Source organism: Dipodomys spectabilis, unplaced genomic scaffold, assembly GCF_019054845.1.
Source record: "Dipodomys spectabilis isolate Male_0828 unplaced genomic scaffold, ASM1905484v1 ptg000633l, whole genome shotgun sequence".
NCBI classification, from domain to species: domain Eukaryota; kingdom Metazoa; phylum Chordata; class Mammalia; order Rodentia; family Heteromyidae; genus Dipodomys; species Dipodomys spectabilis.
Genome location: NW_024871310.1, coordinates 162,520 through 175,000, shown reverse-complemented (window position 1 = coordinate 175,000; position 12,481 = coordinate 162,520).

Below are 12,481 nucleotides of genomic sequence, written 5' to 3'. Positions count from 1 at the left end.
AAAGTGGTTAGAGGCTGAGCAAATTCAAGCACCAGTAGTGCCAAAGGAAAAAAGAAAAGAAGAAAACAGAAAAGGAAAAGAAAGGATAGAAAAGGAAACTATTTCCTTTTCATTCTTGTAGTTTTATGTCAATGGGTACAAGAATTGAAAATATTTTGTTTACTTTTTGAGGACTCAGGCCTCTCTAATATGAAAATATATATTTAAAGTAACTATTGTATTACTACTATTTATTAACTTATTATTAGGCCTTCTTGGAGATTGAACCCATGGCTTTGTATATATTAGTCTGTTTCTACAACTGAACTGTACCCCAGCTCTCTTGTATAGTTTGGAAATTGTTTATGAATTCTTCAATAGTTAGCTATTCTCCTTTTCATCTTCTCTTTTCTCTCCCACCTTTTCCACTGTGCATTTTAGTTTGTGTTGAAAACTTTCCTCAATTTTATCTTCTAAACTTAGAATCTTGCTGTTGAGTTTACAGAGAAGTAGGTTGTTTCTATGACATCTTTTAAAATTATATACAGATATATGCACTTCACATGTATGATTGATTCTTAGAGTTCATGGCAACAGCAACATTTATCTGGTCATATGCACATACATTTTGACCCATTGTTATCCTCTCCTAAGAATAGCTTCCCTTCTTCTTGCCATGTGAATGTTTAGAGTGCTGTTAGTTAATCATGTCCAAGAGGAATTATTTGTCTTTTACTATCTATTGGATTAACTTGTAGATTTATGGACATAGTGCAGCTATTTCAAATGAGGAAAACCTTGCAGCATATATTTAATTGGATCTGGCTTATTTCACTTAATATCATTTTTTTCCAGTCTTTCCATTTCCTCAGGAATGGGTAATGCCATTCTTTCCAAAGGAAGCCCAGAATTTCATCAATACAACAGAATTGAAGGCCCATAAATAAAGCTACTCCTATAGGCACATAATTTTTGATAAGTAAGTCAGAAACCCAGGATGGAAGGAAGACAGCCTCTTCCAAAAATTGTGCTGAAAGAATTGTCTGTACACAGAAAACTTTAGTTATATCCTTATATATACCCCTGCACCAGAATTGATCCCAAGTGGATCGAAGACCTCAATGTAAGTCGGGATAACTTGAGAATGTTACAGGAAGAGTTAGGGGAAACACAAGGTCTCCTTGGCACAGGTCAAAACTTCCAAAATAAATTTGGATAAATGGGATTACATCAAACCAAATCAATCATTTGTCAGACTCAAAAGCCATGAAGAAAAAAGAGATAGTGTAGCACAGATTTATTAGGGAGCAAACCTACAGATGAGAGCCTCAGCCAATGCTAAACCCTTACTCCCTTATCTACCTAGATTATGTGTAGTGGGTTTACATGAGTATAAGAGTTTTCTTGTGGAGAATAGGAAGACAATGTTAAAACATAGATAGCATGTGAAATGAGTTGTAGCTGAAAAAAGGGAGGGATTTAGGCAGGGGTCTAGTTCAAAGCCTTGGGTTGGTGCCAGCTAAGTAAGGTATAGCTGCACAAAGGAAGAGGCATAAAATATGACTGTTTATCAACAAAAGCACTGGTCTGAAGCCTCAAAATAAGGACCCCAGTCTGTGTGGACCAGTCTCTAACGTGTTTTTAAAAAAAAAAATTAACAAGCACTATTTTAGATGTTTGCAGAGTGGGATGGTGCATAGTCACAGGCAATGTCTGCACTGTCAGGTAGTCTAGTCTGTTCTTTCACAAGTTACCCATAGCCAAGTTTCAACACAAATGACTACAATAAGATTGTACAAATGAGTCTGTGACTTTTCCCTCTCATGAATCAAAATTCTGTCGAATGATTTCTGTCTGCAAGATGTTCACACATTTCTCATAATCTTTCCTATTTTGTCTTCATTATTGATGCTCATCCTACTTTTTTGTTGTTGTCTTATGTGTATGTGCCATATTTAGGGCTTGAACTCAATGTTTAATGGTCTCCCTTACATTTTTTGCTGATGGCTGATGACACTCTATTCCTTGAGCCACATCCTCACCTTACTGGACAATTGGAGATAATTTTTCACATTTTTGTCTGTTTGCACTGACATTTAACCAAAATATTCAGGTCTTAGCCTCCTGAGTTTCTAGGATTCTACAAATGAACGGCTAACACCAAGCTTTGCTATACTGTTATTTTTATTATGTGTTAAAGAAAGTGGAAGTATATTTGTGTTAAGTGTGCAATTTTCAAATACAAGTTTGAATCAACTTGATATAATATAATTGTTATCAATTTTAACAGTGAAATCTATGAATGTTACACATTCTCAAATAAATATAATTGAAAACAAAAGGCATAATTGTTTTCTTAGAGCAAGTAATGGAACCATGAATTTCATTCACATTATAATTCATGTTTTATGTAACTTTAACTAGCACCCTTCCATGATTAGGTTCAATTCCTCAGTGCCACAGAAAAAGAAAAAGCCAAAATTGGCACTGTGACTTAAGTGATAGAGTACTAGCCTTGAGCAAAAGAAGCTCAAGAACATGCCCAGACCTTGAGTTTAAGCCCCAAGACTGGCAAAAACCAGACCCTGGTGAGACATATTCTTCTAGGACTCAGAGGAGGGCCGAGGTTAGAAGTAAGAGGTAGAGGTCAGGTGTCCTGTAATCTTAGCTACTCAGGAGGCTGAGATCTGAGGGTCAAAATTACAAGTAGGAAAGACTATATGAGACACTTTTCTCCAATTAAACACCCACAAAGGCAGAAGTATAACTGTGGTTCAAGTACTAGAGTGCTATCCTTGAGCACAAATCTCAGGGATACTGTCAAGGCCATGAATTCAAACCCCCAGACTGACACAAACACACACCAAGATAGACCATTTGACAGTCAGTCTTCACAAGTTCCATCAGTAGCAATTCAATATTAAAAAAAAGAGGGAAAAGGGAAGGAAAGACTTGCTCCAGGAGGTGATATAACCAGTGCCAAAATTCCACAGGAGTTCTAAGATGTGGAACAAGACAGAGATCCTCAGACAGAAGGTACAGCATGGGCAAAGTTCCTGAGGTGTGGTTTAGAGCAGGTGGTGTGGGTGGAATGAAGGTTCTGTGGCTTCAGACAAGTCTGGCAGGACATTGAAGACTGGGTCAAGTTTGTACTTGAGTCACAGGTAGGGCAGAGGTTGGGGTCCCAGAATGGGGCCCAGGGGAAATATTAGCCTGGCTTTTCACCACGGACCCCAGCCATTTCCAGTGGCTGGAAGCTTATTTTTAACAGCTCCTGACCCTTAGAGGCCTCCTTTGCATGGAGGAGTCAGGGCAAATGCAGGGAAGAACTCTTCTTTAGCAAAAGTTTCTAGCCCAATGTCACCAGTGGCTTAACCCCTGTAAATCCTAGCTACTCGGGAGACTGAGATCAGATATCATGGGTCAAAGCCAGCTCAGGGGAAGAAAGGTAGTGGGACTCTTTTCTTGCCAATGAACTACCAAAAGCCAGAAATGGAAATGTGGCTCAAGTGGTAAAGTGCCAGACTTGAGAAAAAATTAAGAGACCAGGGCCCAGACTCTGAGTTCAAGCCCCAGTACTGGCAGAGAAAAAAATAAAGAAAAGCTTTCAGAAGCTCCTAGCCCACTGTGGTGAAAGGCCAGATCAGCTAAGCGCATGTGGCTCACACATGTCCTCCTAGGTCCTCAGGAGGCTGAGATCTGAGGATCGTGGTTCAAAGCCAGCCCAGGCAAGAAAATCCAGGAGACTCTGATCTCCAAGGTACCACCAGAAAACCAGAAGATGCTCTGTGGCTCAAGTGGTAAGCTGAAGAGCTGAGGGACAGTCTCCAGGCCCAGAGTTCGAGCCCTGTGACCAACACCTGCTTGGACCTCACTCTGTGGTTCTAGGCAGACTACTTTCCAATGGGCCCCTGAGGGTCGGGCCACCCAATGTCTAGGTGTCTTCAGAGCAGCCTCTTTGGCGGCCTTTGTGTATGGAATAGGCCAGAGTATCAGAGAAGGGTCCAGCCTTGGGGCATGGAGGTTATCAACCGGGTCATCAGAATGGCATCAGTCATGGGTGCAGTGTGCATCTGAGCAGTAAACTGACATCTCAGATCATAGTTCTGGGCCAGGAGGGGCAGGAGCTACAAGATGGCATAGCAGGTAATGCCCACTCACGTGGGTATCACAAGAGTGCGAATCTATAGGCACACTTTGGGCAGGTGTTTAGTTGGGCTCGTGACAGACTTGTAGGCTCAGGAATCCACAGCCGGCTGGCTGATGCTTGTAGCAGTCGCTATGCCAGGAGTCCCAGGGCTTGGAGCCCTGCTTTCCTCTCCAGTGCTTGGGGATAGATAAAAATTTGCAATTGTGGACTGACTACAAAGGAGCACCCATAGTGTCCTTCCCTCGGTCCTATGGCACCATGCACGGATGGAGGGGCAGATTCCATGGAACTTACTGCCAAGGCCCAGACCCACTCAGCCCAAGAAGGACTTAGGGAGAAACCACTTGATCTGCCTTGAGAGTTTACTGTGACTATGCCTCAGGACTGTCCCCAGTTCTAGCTCAGCTCATCATTACCACCTTCCTCTTTGTGTGTGTGTGGGGGGGGGATGTGTGTGTGTGTGTTTGTGTGTGAGCATGTGTGTGCATGCACGGGCACCCATGCATCTTCTTGCTAGGGCTTAAACTCAGGGCCTGGGCTCTGTCCCTCAGTTTTTTCATTCAAGGCTACCACTCTACCACTTGAGCCAGAGCTTTTCTTACAGCTTTTGGTTGTTTATTTGCAGAAGAGAGTCTCACAGACTCTTTTAGCTAGACTGGCTCTGCATGGTAATCCTCACATCTCAGCCTCCCCAGGAGCTAGGAATAGGACAGCTTCAGCTATTGGCATCTGGCCACACCTCCCTTCTTGGCTAAAACAGAGTACCTCTCTCCCAGCCCAGAACCCATCTGCAGCTACCCCTTCTACCCCAGGCTTTAGAGGAAACATTCCCTCCCCTGAGGACAAAGAAATAGGATCAAGTTTGAGCTTTATGTTCTCCACACAGTCAGCGGCTTCTGGGAGCTGATGTGAAGGTCAGAGGATCTAGGCCAGGGCAAGTAGACAATGTGTTAGAACAGAAGAGAGTATGAGAAGACATCCTTGTACCTGGATGCCAGTGGCTTATGCCTTTAATCCTAGCTACTCAAGAGTGACACCTGAGGATCAATCAAGATTCAAAGCTAGCCTGAGCACTCTTCTCTCCAATGAATCACCAAAAAGCTGGGAAGCTGAGTTACCATATTTCAAGTGGTACAGCACCAACCTTGTGCGAAAAAGCTAAAGGATACCACCTAGGCTCTGAGTTCAAGATTCATAAACACACACACACACACACACACACGTGCACAAACATACACGTACACACGGTAACATCCTTAGCAGTTGCCAATGGCTCATACCATCAATCCCAGCTACTCAAGAGAATGAGCTCTTACGATGGCAACTTGAAGCCAGCCCTGGCAGGAAAGTCCATGAGACTCTTCTCTCCACTAAACTACTAAAAAAGATGAAAGGTGAGCTGTGGCTCAAGTGGTAGAGTGTTAGCTGAGTGACAGTGGCTAGGCCCTGAGTTCCAGCTCTGAGATGTTTTTTCTTAATGGACACCCTTTCCATCCCCATCCCCACAGACCATAAATCCAGATTTTGGTCATCCTATATCTCACTTCCGCTCCTGCCACTTCCACAGCACTTCCACAAGTGGCCCGTGTGTGGCCAGCACTGGATTAAGAAGTGAACATACACAAGAGGGGCATCACAACATCAAGGCCAATGCCCCAGAACATTGAGGTATTGGCCATACCAGTCTCTCATCCCCCAGTTCACTGGCCCAGGAATCTAAAGTCTGTGCCTCTGTATTCTGGGCATCTGGCATCTGGAATTGTCTAAAGGACTTACAGAGGCCCAGCTGGGGCCAAAAGACAGACTTTCCTGTGGTAAAGTACATTGACATTTCCTAGACACCGACGGATACTTCCAAGCCACCTTGGCCTCACCTCACATGTAGCCCTGGATCCTCCTTGCTTGGCTAGCTTTCAGTCAGCTATCAGGTTCGAGTTGGCCAGAGCCACTGGCAACCACTTTTCCCCCACTCCACTGCTTGCCTCCAGGGAGGGACATGAAGCCAGAGGCCCAGCAGAGGAAAAGGACAAGACATTGCATGACTGAGCCCCCGCCCCCCCCACCCTGTGGCAGGGGAGAAACTGTGCCAGCCAGCCCTGCTAACCCAGAATCCCCTGGAGGTTGCCAAAGATATGGACAACTGGACTTGGGTCCCAAAGAAAAGCTGGAATATGCAAGTCTCTGGCAATTTAAGACATATTGTAGACCCTGATAGGGGGCTAAAGGCAAGGTTGCTGCAGAGTAGGGGCACCATCTGAGGTCAGAGAGAGGCAGACAGGAACCCAGGAAGGGGACAGAGAAAGATGAAGGAAAAATACACACACACACACACACACACACACACACACCACATGAGTAGCCCAAGGCCTCAGCAGTTCCTGAGCACCTGAACATCCCAACCCTTGAGAAGATGGCACTGCCATCCTCAGACCAACTGTAGACAAAACTGAGAGCCTCTCACATGTCTGGAATGGCTCATGACACAGCACGCCATTTCCTGCTCTACACACCAATATGTAGTAAACGCACCTACCTTATTTTTGGTTGTTGGTCATGGGGTTTGAACTTTGGACTTTTGCACAGTTCTTCAGCTCTTCATTTGAAGGTGCATGCTCTACCACTGAAGCCACAGCGCCACTTCCAGTTTTCTGGTGGTTCACTGGAGATAAAGTCTCACAGATTTTCCTGCCCAAGCTGGCTTTGAAACGCAATCCTCAGATCTCAGTCTCCTGAGTACCTGGGATGACAGTTGTGAGCCACTGGCAGCACCTGGTTTCAGCGAACTTCTTACACCCAGGGGAAACCCAACTTGTCAGGCCACAAACCACATGCAACCCTTCACTTCAAACTTTGACACCAGCATGCAAAAATTTTCTTCCATGGATGGAGAGAATATAATTGACACTACCCTCCCCCTCCTGTTCCCATTCACCCATTCACCCACTCCCTGCCTAAGAAAGGCCACGACTTCTGGAGTTCTTGGTAAGACAACGCCCACCATGGTGTAACTTTACACTGGCAAAACTGGGGAATTCTTAGAAATGACTGTACACTAAGTCCAGCAGCTGGTCTCCCAATCACAGCAACCCCACTCCTTCACCATCTCTTGCAGGCAAGGGGTGTCTTTCTTTCTTGTTATTTTTTTTTTGGTTGAGGAGCTTGAACTCAGGACTTGGGTACTGTCCCTGATGATGAATTTTGCTCAAGGCCAGTGCTCTACCATTTGAGCCATGGTGTCACTCCTGGTTGCAGATTGGAGATGAGACGGTCATGGGACTTTCCTGCCTGTGCTGGGGAAACAAGATCCTCTGGATCTCAGCCTCCCTAGTAGCCAGAATGAGAGGCATGAGCTATTGGCACATGGTTTATGGTGTTTCGTTCTGTAGAATTTCCAACTAGTCCCCCTCTAGACACTACCAACTGGTCACTCCTCTAGATCCTTCAGGGACAGCAAAGGAGAGGCTCAGAATCTGGGTAGGGCCATAGGCATTAAAGGGTCCCTTCCACATCAATACCTCTCTCTAAGCTCCCCTCTGCCTCCTCTGGATGGCCTGGTCATCTGGGGCAGATCAGACCAACTAGGAATTCTAGGGCCTGCCCTTTATCCCCCCCTCCCCACCCAACTGGTATTTGAGGATTTCTGGGGCCAGCTGCTCAATTTCCTGGTGGAAGATGATGAGAGGGTTGTTGATAACTGGGTCCAAGGGGTGCCAGGGCAGAAGGTGTGTCCAGCTCCCCTCTGTCAAAGAAGGAGACACAAAAAAATGGATGGATCTACTAAGAGCTACAGGGCATAGCCATCCAGCTGTCACCAAGGTCCCTCAGAGTGCTGTTTTATGTTGATAGTCCTGGGGCTTTACTTTGGTGCCCGGCACTGTACCCAGGCTTCTTTTGCTCAATGCGAGGGCTCTTCTACCTGAGACACGGTGCTACTTCTAGCTTTTTCTGTGTATGCAGGACCTAGGAATCGAATCCAGGTTTTCCTGTGTGCTAGGCAAGCCCACCACTGCTAAGACACAATTCCAACCCTGGATAGCTGTTCTTCTGTAACCCCTCGGGCCTGTCTCAGGACAGTCTTGCACATCTGTACCGAGTTTCTCAGCAGCAGCCCTGGCTGGAAATGAACATACTCCTCTATCTTGTCCTTTATGTATAGCATCTTAACTCTCTGTGCTTCCTATCAGATCCTCCTTGGTAAGCAAGACCCCTTTTTAAGTGCTGCTTCTAAGAAGCCTGCTCCAATCACCCTGGCAGAGTGGGGGGTCTTCTCTGCTCTGCAGGCTGTTGGCCTTGTCATGCTCTGCCTTCCTGCTGGTGTGGGTTGAGAGCACACGAAGGGGAAGGCCTGGCTTCCACCACCCAATTTCTGAAGGCTCTGATACACTACCCAGGGACTGGTGCTGTATCACACTCCATGAGAGGCCACTCGAGGCCGAGGCAGTCTGGGGCAACAAGATGGGTCCATTTCTTTGTGTGGGCTTGAACTGAGGATCTGGGAGCTGTCTCTCTGAGTTTTTGTGCTCAAGGCTGGTGCTCTACCACTTGAGCCAAAGCTCCACTTCTGACTTTTTGGTGGCTCCATGGAGATAGTCTCACCAGCTTTCCAGCTTATGGCTGGCTTCAATCTTTGATCCTCAGATGTCTGCCTCCCAAGTAGCCAGGATTTCAGGTGTGAGCATGAGCCAGAGGTGATAGGCACCAGAGCCTTTCTTTTGAGCTTCTGTTTATTTCATGTCAACTAGCAAGCCCTAGTTTAAATACTCAGTTACAGGAAATCAAGTTCCTCTCTTAGGTCAGTTAATAATCCAAAGGGATAAAATGTCTTTGGAAAAGGCTAGTCTGAGTTTGCCTGGGTGAATGTGTGTGAGTGTGTTTGTGTGTGTGTGCGTGTGTGTGTGTGTGTGTGTTTGTGTATGTGTAAGTTTCGGGATACCTACCCTATCTCTTCGGTGCCTCATCCTCCCAAAGGTGAGTATATCCAGGATCCCCACCCCAAGGAGGGCGGGTAGGGGAGGGTACATAAGGTCATATCGAGTGGAATGATCTGAATTCTATCCTGCAACTGAAGCCTGGAAAGAAAATGGAGAGAAGGAGAGGTTTAGAGGAACATCAAGAGAAGCCCATTACCTTTGGCTATAAGAACCAGAATCCATCCTTTTTGGTAGTAGGATAACAGGTGCCACAATTCATTTATTTCATTACTTTTTTTTGTGAGTCCTAGCGCTTGGATTCAGGGCCTGGTTGTCATCTCTGAGCTTCTTTTACTCAAGGCTGAGGCTCTATCCACTTGAGCCACAGCAGCACATCTGGCCTTTTTTTTTGTGGGGGGGAGGGTTGTTCGTTTATGGAAGAATTTCACAGACTCTCCTGCCTGGGCTGGCTTTGAGTCATGTCCATCAGACCTCAGCTTCCCCAATAGCCAGGAGGATGTGCGGGAACCACCGGCACCTGACCACCACCATCCATTTATAATCACCTAGGGTCAGTGCTGGACCACCTGCGCTGCACTCCCCCCTTGTTGTGTGTGGGAAGCAGACATGGGTGGGTTTGATATTTCAACAGCATACGTACCTTTGAGCATTGTTCCAGGTTAGTCTGATGGCAGCTTCTTTGTCATACACAGTAATAACTTGGCTCGTCACAAGAACAAAGGTCCCCCAGGAGGTGTCAGTTCTGGGGTCTTTCCTCTTCACACCACCTCCACTCGCTGAAACGAAACACCCCAGCAAAGCAAAATAGACATGGAGTGAACTCACTTTCTTATAAACAGGGTCTGGCCAGAAAGGTAGCAGTGGGGAATCCTGATCCAGACCAGGCTGAGCATATATTCTCTATCTTGGAAATTCCCAAGACAGAAAGTCTTTGCTCAAACGGTAGAAGACCTTAAGCCTTGAATTCAAACCCTAATATACCAAAAAGAATCAGAGGCTGGGTGCCAGAGGCTCATGCCTATAATCCTAGCTACTCAGGAGGCTGACATCTGAAGATCACGGGTCAATATTAAAAATAGGGTTGGCCTCGCCCATCAGACATCATGATGAGAAGACCCAAAGACTGACCTATAACAGTGCGCTCCATACTAACAGGGCTCTCATCCTTACTAAGTGCTGGCCATGCTCTCTGTCCCACTGGGGAGCCACCCCCTGTGGGCATAACCCCCACGTCCTTCAAGCTCCCTCTGCCACCAACCAGGCCCAAGGGAGTAGATAGCTCCAGGGCACACAGATCCCTTGGTCTTATAATTTAACGGTACTGAGTCCCCATCAAGCATCTCACCCTTCCAGGTCCCCAGACCTCAGCCACAAAGCCCATGTACCTCCCCCAAAAAAGCAGTCAGAAGTTACCAAAGGGTCCAGCAGTCCTTGTTACAGCCCACTCTACACACACATACACACATACAAACACACACACACACACACAAACACACCTGATAGGGGTGGTTCATGTTTGTCTTCCTTGCTACTCAGGAGGCTGAAGTTTGAGGATCACGGTTGAAAGCCAGCCCATGCCAGAAAATCTGTGAGGCTCTTATCTACAGAGAACCACCAAAAAGCCAGAGGTGGAGCTGTGGGTCAAGTGTCAGAGCAATAGCTTTGAGCACAGAAGCTCAGGAACAGCACCTAGGCCATGAGTTCAAGCTCCAGGTCTTCTACCTCCAAACACACACAGACACAGATACAGACACAGACAGACAGACACACCTACACACCCACACACATACACACACACACACACACACACACACACACACACACACACACACACACACATGGACAGCCCAGCCCAAGGCTTCAACAGTTCTTGAGAACAGAACCATGAACTCTCTCCATTAGGATCACATCCCACCCTCAAGAAGTTGGCACTACCCTCATCAGACCTACTATAGACAAACCAGTAAGCCTCTCACATATCTGGAATGTCTCATAGTCCAGCATGGCAGTTCCAACTGTACACACCGCTGTGCAGAAAACTTAGCCCCTTCTTTTCTTGTAGATGGTCATGGCGTTTGAACTCTGGGCCAGGGCACTGTCCCTTAGATCTTCAGGTGTTCACTCTCCCACTTGAGCCACAGCATCAATTCCTGTTCTCTGGTGTTCCATTGGCCTTCAAGTCTCACAGACTTTTCTGTACAAGCTGGCTTGGAACCATGGTCTTCATATCTCAGCCTTCTGAGTAGCTAGGATGACAGTTGTGAGCCACCAGCGGCTTTAGGCTTCAGCCACCTTCGCATACCCAGAGGAAACCCAACTTCATCAGGCTACAAACTTCTTGCAACCCTTCATATCAGACTTTGTCACCCAGCATCCAAATCCATCCTTCAATGGAGAGAATACAGACACAACAATCCCACCAGTGCACCCATTCGCCCACTCCCTGCCTGCCACAGGCCATGTCCTCTTGAAGCTTTGGCTTCAAACTGGGGAAAAATTGGGGAGGAAATGTCTGTACAGTGAAGCCTGGTCTCCCAACCACAGCACCCCCACACCCCCCACCCCACACACCTCTACCATCCTTTGCAGGCATAGATTTTTTGCTTTTTTTTTTTTTCCATTGTGGAGCTTGAACTCTGGGCCTGGGTGCTGTCCCTGGGCTCTTCAGCTCAAGGCAAGCACTCTACTACTTGAGCCACAGCACCACTTCCAGTTTTCTGGTGGCTCGTTGGAGATAAGAGTCTCAAGGTCTTTTTTTGATAGCTTTGAACTGTGATCCTCAGATCTCAGCTCCTGAGTACCTAGGATGACAGCCATGAGATACTGGCACCAGGCCAAAGATACTTTTCCATCCCTTTCATTCTATCCCCTCAGAAAACTGAGATCTGAGGACTGCAGTTGGATGCCACCCTTGGCAACAAAGTCCATGAGAACTCTTTATCTCCAATTAAACACCCAAAAAAATTGGAAGTGGAGCTTTTGTTCAAATGGTAGAGTACTACCTTTGAGCATCAAAGACAAGAGACAAGACCCAATCCCTAGTTTCAAGTTTTTTCTCGCAAAGACCCACCCAAGAAAGGAAAGCAGGTGGGCACACGGGAGCTCAAAGCTCACACAAAATACTCAAGCCTCCCAGAACAGACCCCATCCTGCTCTGATTCTCTATATTCTATGTCCTACATCATGGCAGTCTTAGATGGGACTGACCATGCACCAAGTTAGGACGTTCAAATACAATCTCACACTGAGGATCCCCTGATCTTATCAACGACTCAGGATCTCACTGTCCTGCCTTGACACTGAGCAGCAAGATGAGTTCTAGTTATCCAACCACAGGATGTGAATATGAAAGGATTTCTCAGCCAAGGGACTCAGACTGGAGGGCTCTAGGTCCCTCTCTCTCAGGAAGGAGAAAAGGGCT